A 9,841-nucleotide genomic window follows, 5' to 3' on the forward strand; every position below is an offset into this window, starting at 1 on the left:
CCCGCCCCCGCCTGCCCAATCATCCCGCAGAAACACCCGTGGCCGGGGCCTCCGTCCCGCGGCCTTCGCCCCGCGGCCTCCGTCCCACCTCCGTGCCCCCGAGACACTGTCCTCAGCCGCCCACCCTGGCGCCATGCTGCCCGCGGGCCTTCGCACTTGGCGGTTTCCTCCCAGATGGCTGTCACCTTGCAGTGGGGTGACCGCTCCCCGTGTCCTGCCTCGTCCGGCCGCGGGGTTACACAGCCATGTCAGAGCCCCATGTTCGTGCAGGGCACGCCCAGCACACACGGAGACCCCTTCCTTCCCCTGAGGAGGAGGTGAGGCCGGGCGGAGGCCCGCTCCCCTCGGATGGTAGAACTGGCCTGGCCGGCCGCTGCTCAGGGCCAGCCCTTGAAGAGCCTGGTCCCGTGGGAGTCCATGTCTGCGAGGAAGGGTTGGACCCTTTGGTCTCCGGCTGCGTGTCCCCGGCCCTGGAGATGTCACTGCACGAGGGCAGTCCCCTCCTGGGCAGCTGGGGCCACCCCGGGTGCTGCATTGGACGGGACACCTGTGTCCCCCAGAGGGCCGGGCTGCTCTGGTGGGAGCGTGGCGGCAGGCAGGAGCACGGGTGGGGAGGGAGGAGGGTGAAGGCCATCCCAGGGCCAGGGCTCTGGAAGATCTCCCCTAGACCCCTCACCCCCGTCCAGGACCATTTCCACCCTGTAAGCAGCAGAGGAGCGGCTGACCCTGGCTGATCTTGCATCCCCATCACGGAGAGCTTGATGTGGCTCTAGGTGACCTGGAGTCTATGTGATTAACCTTTTACAAATGAGGAAACAAAAGAGGCTCACAGAGAGGCGTCTCTTGACCCGGGTTGCACCGCCAGTAAGCCTAGAATCTGTTCTGCAGAAGGCATTCTGGCCTGGGGGTCACGTGCTCTTCCCTGGGCGGCTAGAAGCCAGAATGGCCCCCAAATGCCCGTCGGCGCTGGGAGAGGTGCTATTTGCAAGCATGTGGCCTGGGCAGCCAAACGCCAGCCTACCTAGGGGTGCGCGGCCTCGGCCACTGCTAGGCAGTACCCTCCACACTGGCTCTTCTCCTGCCTCCCGCCCTTGCCTCCTGCTCAGTTCCAAAACCAGGGGCTCCGGGGCTGTCAGCATGGAGCATGTGCCAGGAACAGAGTCTCATCTCCAACTCCACAGCTCAGGCATCTGCGACCCCACAGAGCTTGGTGGCTGGGGGAGGCCCAGGTCTGTGGTGTGCCCAGTGATCTCCCAGCTGGCATTGGTCCCTGCCCCCGAGGTCCCTCCATGCCTGTCCTGAAGAGGGCGCAGGGACCGGCGGCCTGATGTGCCTCTGGCCAGCTCAGGAGGCAGGAGCATCGACTCCCCGGAGGGAGAAGCCTGGCACGACCTCGTGGAAGCGTTCTCCACTTGAGAAGCATAGAAGGTGGATCTGACAAATGCACTGTGCACCCTCCAAGGCGGAGGCAGGCACTGCTCCATCCATTCCACGAAGGAAAAAGCAGGACTTGGAAGGAACGAAGCGTCACCTGCTTCTCAGGTGGTGCTGGCCTGGCATAATCCTGAGCGGGAGACCTCAGCAGGCCCGGGCACGTCTGGGCTTGCGCGGTCTGCACCAGGCCTGAAGGGGTCTGCCGAAGGAGGACTCGGGTTATGGCGGACCCCTCCCCACTCAGCACAGCACTGGTGCCCGGGCCTCCTCCCCACAGCCGCCCCCCCCCCCCGCCTCATCCTCTAGGCGCCAGCCAGCAAGATGGCCTTAGGAGACCAGGGCCGGGCAGTTGGTCTCAGGGAAGCTGGTGTCCCAGCTGGACTCTGTGGCCATGTGTGTGAGCAGTCGGCCTTGGCAGTGTGCATCCTGTAACCAGTGACCACCAACATTCCTCGCCTCAAACTTCCAGTGTGGCAGATGGGTTCTGATCCTGACTTCCCCCCACCCCAGCTGTGACTGCGGTTGCGTGGTGCAGCCATGCCCCACCCACTGGGGCAGAGAGGGCCCCGCCCTTCCTGATCCCTCTGGCCTCAGAAGAGAAGCAGAGGTGAAAGTGGCCGCAGGGCAGAGTGAGAGTGGGGAAGCGCAGAAGGAGCCAGGCCTGAGACACGGACCTGCCCAGGGACCCAGGGAGGAAGAAATCATGCGGGCCCGGGGGTCATCCTGAGAAGCCACACTGAGGCCCACTGAGGAGGGAGGAAGGGACGGGGAGGGGGAGGAAGGCTGCCCCGGGGGCCATGTCCAGAAGGCCCCGGGACCCCACCGAGCAGTGTGTGTGTGTGTGTGTGTGTGTGTGTGTGTGTGTGTGCCCCATGGACGGGCCCGGCGCCCGGGGCTGGCAATGCCACCGAGCAGCTTTTCAGCAAGGGCCTCGGAGTGTTCTTGGAAGCAGGCTGAGTATAAATTATAAATAAACAAATGAGAACTCCGCGGCTGGGCGTGGGCCGGGAGAGATGGAGACAGCAGAGGGGCACCTGGGCTCGAAGGCCGCTCCCTGGCCCGTGGCCGCCGCCCGCTGGGCCTCTGTCCCCTGTGCCACCCGCCCCTGGCCGGGGCCTCAGCTCCCTGGAGGCATCCCGGGGACTCAGGCTTGGGGAGGTGCCCAGCTCCCCGAGACTGAGACTGACCCTTGCCAGGCTGACTCCATAGAGCAGGGTGGGCCCCTGTGGAGACCCCATGGTAGGGACTGGGCCCCCGGAGCTGAGACACCGCCTCCTTGGACCAAAACCAGCCCCGCTGGACACTCGTGGGAGGTGTCTGCCAAATGTTTGAAGGGGGAAAAATCCCGTTTGCTTAGGAGCTTTTTTTCCTTTCTATTTTTGCATTATTTTTCTAAATGACTTCATTTCTAAGAAGGAGTAGTGGAGAGGAGGAGGATGGACAGAGGAAGGGGGAGGGCCTGGGCCTGGGGGCAAAGGCTTGGGTGGGGGAAAGCAGCGAGCAGCCGGGGTCAGCAAGTAGTGACCCCAGGAGTTTGTGTCGGCAGACCCACGGCCGCTGCCCTCCCGGAGCTGTTCCCTCGGGGCTGGGCCTGCAGGCGGACGTGCCCAGGGCGGAGCCCAGCCCCTCGCTCTTCCTCCCCACATCTCCAGAATAGAATAGGCAGCTGACGGGCAGGAGGCCCTGAAGGGTGCTGGCTGCTGACTCAGCCGGAGCCGGCCTGGTCTCGGTGACTCGCAGCCGGGGCAGCAGGACACAGCCCTGGAGTCCGGAAGTCTGCTACTGCAGCGTCCCGGGTGGGCCCCGGGACCTTCCGGGGAGCTGAGCGCCAGCTGCGTCTGTCCCCAGCACAGCTCCAGCTCCCGCGTGCGGACGGATGTGGGGCCTGTCGCGCTCACAGGGAGCGGCCACCCAGCATTCTCGTCACTCAGCCAGTGTCCCTCTAGGCCCTTGAGCTCCGGAGATTCTGCCTGGACAGACGGGTGCACGCGGGGAAGCCGCCACGGTGGCCTCTGGGTCACAGGACCCCGGTGGGGACACACAGCCCGGGAGGAGAGCGTCGAGGCTTAGGTGGAGCTGTGGCCCTGCGCAAGCGGAGCCTGGGGCCCAGGGACCTCCAAACCGTCCTCAGCCCTGCCCTGCGCCCTCCGCGGCCCGGGAGCGGGGAGGGGTGGCTGCCATGAGCCCCCCTGAACCCATGGTTTGACCGAAAGCGATCGGCGCTCAGCTCTGGAGCCCCTGACATCCCAGGTCAGGGCACAGGCAGCACGGGCCTTCCGAGCCAGTTCCAAGCCTGCGGACCATCCCCCCACCTCCGCCTCCGCTGTCCATCTCAGGTCTCCCTTTCATGTGTCTGGACAAGGCCAGAGGCAAAGGTTCTGGGTGGACACATCTTTCCGGGGCCGAAGTTCAGTCCCCTGTGAGGGGCCCGGGTGCGGGAGGAAGGGGGGGCAGGAAGTGAGGTAGGGGCCAGCTGCCCTGCCCACCCTTGGCCTCCCTCCCTAGTGATCGCCCACATCCGCTTTAGTTGACCAGATCGGGGTCCTGCCCCATCTAACGTCCCCGGGGCGGGAGTGCGGCAGTGCGCATGCTCCCAGGGCCCCGGCCCGTCCGTACCCTGCCCCGCCAGGCGCGGCCTGGGCAGGGGGGTGCAGCCTGTCCACACCTGACAGCGTCTCCTTTGCCTCCCTGGCACCTTGGCCCTGCCCCCCACGGAGGCGCCCCCTTTCTGGGGGACATGGAGAGCACAAGCTACAGGAGCTCGTGCAGACGGCCCCGCCCTGGCCAGCAGCTCTGCCTCGCCGTGGGCGGCGCCGGTCCGCCTGCGACCGCTTGGGACAAGGCGGCAGCAGAGCCAGCGCAGGGCCTGCCTTGGGGTGCCCCTACCCCGGGCTGGCCGGCCGGCCGGCCACGCCCCTCCAGGGCAGCCGTGGGCAGCAGAGCGCCCAGGGCCGCGGAGGGCACGCTGGGCTTGGGGGGGCGGGGGCTCTGCTCAGGTGTTTCAGCCCGGGGCTGAGTGAGGTGCACCTGTGTGCAGCCTGGGCCCTCTCTGGGGGTGATGGTGTCTGCCCCCCGCCGTCCAAGGTCATCGCGGGCCCCGGCTCTGAGCCGCCAGCCACCTTGGCCGGCCCAGGCCAGGTCGCTCCCGGCAGACGCCTCGGCCGTTCTTGGGAGAAGAAAAAAAGGCAACTTCCAGCAAAGAGAGGCTGACAGCCGGGCTGAGTCACAGGCGGGCGGAGGCATCTGGTGAACAGAACAGCGCCGGGATGGGGCCGCCTTGGGGTGGGAGTGGAGACGGGGCACGGGGGCCGTGTACCGGGCCCCCCGACCTCTAGACTGCCCCCCAGCCCCTCTGGGGCAGCGGTGCCCAGGTTGGTGCACGCTGGGCACTGACCGGAGCCTCTGTGCAGCGGGACGCGGGGGGCCGCCTGGTCTCCCCAGACTGCAGCCGCCCTGTGTCCAGCACCGTGTCCTCCCTGTGTCCCCTGCGCCGTGTCCTCCCTGTGTCCCCTGCGCCGTGCCACTCTGTGTCCCCTGCGCCGTGTCCTCCCTGTGTCCTGCGCTATGTCCTCCCTGTGTCCCCTGCGCCGTGCCGCCCTGTGTCTGGCCCGGGCGAGCCGAGCACGCTCGCCGCTCCAGCTAGGCTGTCACCACCGCAGGCCACAGCTTCGGGGTGCAGGCCGCCCGGTGGTGCGTGTCACCACCGTTCTGAGGGAGCTTGTGGGGTCTGGGTGGTCCTGCTCCCCCAAACAAGGGATCTGGGGGTGCCCTGGGGTTCTCCCAGCCTCCACTCCTTGGATGGTTTCCTCTATGATCTTCCACTCTGCTTTCTTGGCTCCCGGTAACCCCGAGGGGCCCTGTGTCCGGTGGGTTGGAATCTGGGGGTCCTCAGGACGGGGCGGGGTGTTCTTCCTTAACCGGCATCCTGCCTGCCAGGAAGCCGGGCGCGCCGCCTGCCGCTCCTGCCGGCCCGGACGGCCCGGGCCAGCTGGCCTGGTGCCTGGCTCACCCGACACATGCAACCCCGCCTCAGGGCCCCAGCCCCGGGCACCCTGGCTCTGTCTTTTGGGGTGTGCTGGCACCTCACATTGCTCTTGGGGGGAAGCCCAGCAGAGCTTGCTGAGGATGCGTCCACCCTGCCAAACCCAGGAATCAGGTAGCTGCTGGAAGCTTCCCCAGAGGTCTGTAGACCCGAGGGACTTGGCGAGGGCCTCCGGCCAGGTGTGAGGAGCGTGCGGCCCACCCCCAGGCCCCGCCTCCCTGCCAGGTCCCCTGAGCCCCTTCTCCACCCCCTGGCACCTTGGTTACCCCCCAACGCTGGAACCCCTGTGGGCCCAGCCCCCCTCAGCGCGCCTCTCCTCCCCCGCTGGCGCCCGCCTCTCCCGCCCCCACGCTCCTGGCGGGAAGGGGTTCCTATGGTACCCTTCCCCCGCACACACTTAGCTCACTGGCAGCCATCTGCCCCGGGAGGCAGCAGATGCCTCCATGCACAGCGGTGCCTGAAACGCGGGCGGCCTGCCTGGGTGGACTGAGCGCCAGCAGTCAGCGCCGGGCCCCGGGGCCGAGCGCGAGGCCAGGGTTCAGAACAGGACCAAGGGCAAAGCAGTTGGCGGGGCTGGCATCTGATGCCCCGCGCTGCCCCGAGGGGTCTGGTGGGGCCTCTCTAGCCAGCTCCGTTCTGGGGGTAGGACTGTGTGGTGGCCTGCTCCCTGGGTGGGACTGGCAGTGGGGGGGGGGGACTGCCCAGCCCCACCCCTGCAAGAAGCCGGCCACCGCAGGGAGTGGCTGAGGTGGATGGAGGGAGGGGTCGGCGGTTCTGAGGCTCCAGGCCAGCCTTTCTGGAGGGCAAGCCCAGGCCTCTCAGCCCGCCTGAGCAGCAGACCCTCTGGGCCTCCGGGCTTCCCCTCAGCCTCATCTACCTCCCAACCTCTCCTTAGCACAGTGGGGGTGGGTGGCAAGGGGGGGGTCAGCAGACCCTCGCTCCTTGGCGATGGCCACAGCCCTGGGCCCGCTGGCTGTGCCCAGGACACAGGAGGCCACCTGGTAAGCCAGGTGCGGTTCTGCACAGCCCCGGCTTGGGGAGGTGGGGCTACCGAGGGCCCCGGGAGCCCAGCCTTCCGCTCAGCTCTGCCTCCCTCAGCCCCAGGAGCAGGGCTTTGGAGTCATGTGTCCCCAGCTGGGCACAGATGGTGAGCCCAGGGCCCAGCACGGGCCAGGGGTCAGCACTGGAGGCCTGAAGCACCTCTACCAGCTAATATGGGGGTGTACGCTTTGGTTGAACCTTAAAACCAGTCCAGCATGGTGGTGCACATCTATAATGCCAGCACCGTGGAGGCAGAGGCAGGAGGATGGAGTGTTTGAGGTCAGCCTGCTATGTACAGAAAGTGTCTCAAAGACCAAACTAAACAATTAATTAAAAGCCCAAATTGAGCAAAACCCAGCCGACAGGGTTGGAGTCCTCTGCTCTGGCTGGTGCTGGGTGGTGCTCGGTCTGCACGGAATTAGAACGCCTCGGATCCGCTCGCTGGCCGGCCGGGCCTCTGGGACGTTCTTGGCGGGAGGGGAGAGGGTCTCTGGGCAGCCACAGTCTCACTGTGCCAAGGTGGCCCGGGCTGGGGGACAGACAGCCTGCGTCCCTGGGACCCCATCAGTGGTGATGCCGGAGCCTGTGAGCCCCCGTCCTGACGCCTCCTCCCCGCGCCCCTGCGGGGCGAGCGTGCAGACACACGCAGGCTGGCACACGCGCACGCACGCCCCCAGGCCGCCTCGGCTCCCTTGCAGCGTGGGTTTGTTTTGCTTCAGCAGGGCTGGAATGGGGACACGCTGCTCTCTCCCCACTGGCAGCTTCCTCAGCCCCCCTCACAGGTGCCATATGTCAGCGTCATGAACAGGCGGGGGGAGGGGGGCTGGGAAGTGGCAGCTGTCAATCACCGGCTGAGCGGAGCAGGGAGGGGCGGGGCTGCAACCTGTCAGGGTAGGGCACACCCACTCACGGGGAGGAAGAAGGCCTTCCTGAGTGCAGAGCCAACTCCAGCTAGTTGTTTGGAGAGGGCCAGGGTCCCACCTGCCCAAGGTCCCTGCTGCCCACGGGACCAGCAGAGCCAGCACCTCTACTTCTGCATGCCGGCTGGGAATGTTCTGTCCCGGGGAAGGGAACTAAATCCAGGCACGCCTGTGTCCGTCCAGCTACAGTTCATGTTCACTCCTAGGACCTGGGCCATCATTCCCACTTCACAGACGAGAAAGAGAGGCTAAGGAGGCCCTCACATCTTCCAGCTTGCTGGGGGTGGAGCCTGGGCTGCCACTGGCTCCAGGCGTGGAGCTGCAGGCAGCCCTTCTCGAGCCCCACCTGGGCCACTGTCCGCCTGTGGCCTCTCTACCCACCGCCCCGCCCTCTCCGCCCCCCTCCCCCGTCCAGGGGGCTTGACTGCCGTTGCCTCCGGAGCTGTGCTGTGCTCCTGTGTCATTGTCCTCCTTGCTCTCAGGACCCTGAAACAGGAGACCCGGAGGACACGTCAGGAACGCCACCTGCCTGCGCAGTTGTCCCCAGGCCGGTCCTGCCCCAGCTGCCGCCTCTCAGCCGTCACCTGTTCAGGTCAGTCCCTGTGGAGCGAACACATGGACAGAGGGGGCTGCAGGATGGAGGCCGTGCTGAGGGCTGAAGGCCATGGAGGCACCGGCCGGCGCTGCCGTCCCAGAGCCCGTCCTGAGCTCCGCAGGCCTGCGCCTCGCTCCAGCCCTGCTGGAGGCCGAGTCTGGGCGGATTGGCCGCTCCAGGTTAATTGGCTCCTCTCCCTACCAGCATGACGGATCCTGCCTGACATTTCCCCAGATAGTTAATTGATACCAAGTAATTTGTCATGGAGACCTCGTTATATGCCAAGTGGGTCCCCTAAGCCGTTAGCGTCTGTGCCCCAGAAACAAGATTGGCAAGTTAATAATGGAGCCTTAATCACACGCTTCCCCGCTGGCACTGGAAGAGGATTTCTGGGAGACGGGATTGAAGTCTCATCTGAGCTGAAGGTCTCTGCCCCTTCTGCAGAAAGCCCCAGCCTCAGTTTCCCACCTATGTGTACTTGCTTTGGGTAAGAGGGCGGTCATGTCCCCCTGAGAAATGCCCTCCCCCCAAGGTGGGCTGAGGTGTGTCTCGGCCCCGGCTCCGTCCGGCTGGCTGCCTCCAGCTGGGTCCTGGCATTATTCTCCCCTGTCCCAGACCACCATGATGCTCCGGGGAGCAGGCTGGGCAGGCTCACCTGTGTCACCTGGACTTCCACTGGGCACTGGGCAGAGGAACCCCCAGGCAGGGGCCCTCACTGGGGCAGAGGTGAGCTCCCGGTTGCTGGAGCCACGGAGCCGAGAGGAGGGGCCTGACGGCTCCCAGAGCCAGGCACTGGCCAGGGCCGAGAGCTGGCTCCTCCCTGGAGCCGTGGGCAGGACCTGAGTTTGGCTTCAGCTGAACTCTGTCACATGTGACCTGGAGTGGTGACCATGCACAGGGCAGTTTGGTTCACAGATCTGCAGGACCCACGGGTGAGGGCCTGGGGAGGGGACGGCAGGAGTGAGGGTCTGGGCCAGGACCTGTGCTGTGGGAGAGGGAGGGTGATCATGAATATGGCTCTGCTCTGCCCTCCGCCGTCTGTGCCACCAGCCGGGCAGGAGCGGCTGGCAGGGCTGGGAGGAGAGGTCCTGCATCACATACCGCCTGGGCCTCAGCCTGCGGGCACAGCCTAACTTCAGCACCAAGGACAGCGGCCATGCTGATCTGCCCAGAGGCCTTCACACCCCAGGTTTGGTCCCCAGCCTTGTGTAGATCTCTTTGGAGGGGGTTTAGGACCTGGGGCAGGCCCTCAAAGGGGATGGGGTCCCTGCTTTCTTGCTCTTTTCCTTTCCGGCTGGCATGAGATTCAGCAGAGGGCGTGGCTCCCAGCACTGAAGGCTGCTACACCATGGGTCCCAAAGCAACAGGGTGCTGTGGCCACAGAGCTGTGGCCTTGGACGGAAGCCTTTGAGGCCACCGGCCATAATGAACCTTTCTGCTTTTCAGAGGGTTCGCTCCAGCACGTTATAGTAATGGGAAGCTAACACAGGCAGCCACCACCCCATGCTGTGGGCCCCCCCGAGGGGCCCATGGGTGAGGGACACACACCTACACACAAAGCCAAATGACTACTTACGATAGTTAAAAAACCCAACAACCAGCTTCCCAGGTCTGATGGCTGGAAGGTCACCATGGGCACAGGCTTCAGGGCCCCTCTCCAATGCGTAGACAAAGAGGCGATTTGAGATACAGGGTGTCAGGAGGGCCGTGCTCCAGGCAGGGTGGGGGCACTGACAGCAGGTGTGCAAGGCAGACAGGTGTGCAAGTAGAGCTGGAGCTCAGACCCCAGTACCACCGTCAACACCCCCA

Source organism: Dipodomys ordii, unplaced genomic scaffold (assembly GCF_000151885.1).
Source record: "Dipodomys ordii isolate 6190 unplaced genomic scaffold, Dord_2.0 Scaffold7, whole genome shotgun sequence".
NCBI classification, from domain to species: Eukaryota; Metazoa; Chordata; class Mammalia; order Rodentia; family Heteromyidae; genus Dipodomys; species Dipodomys ordii.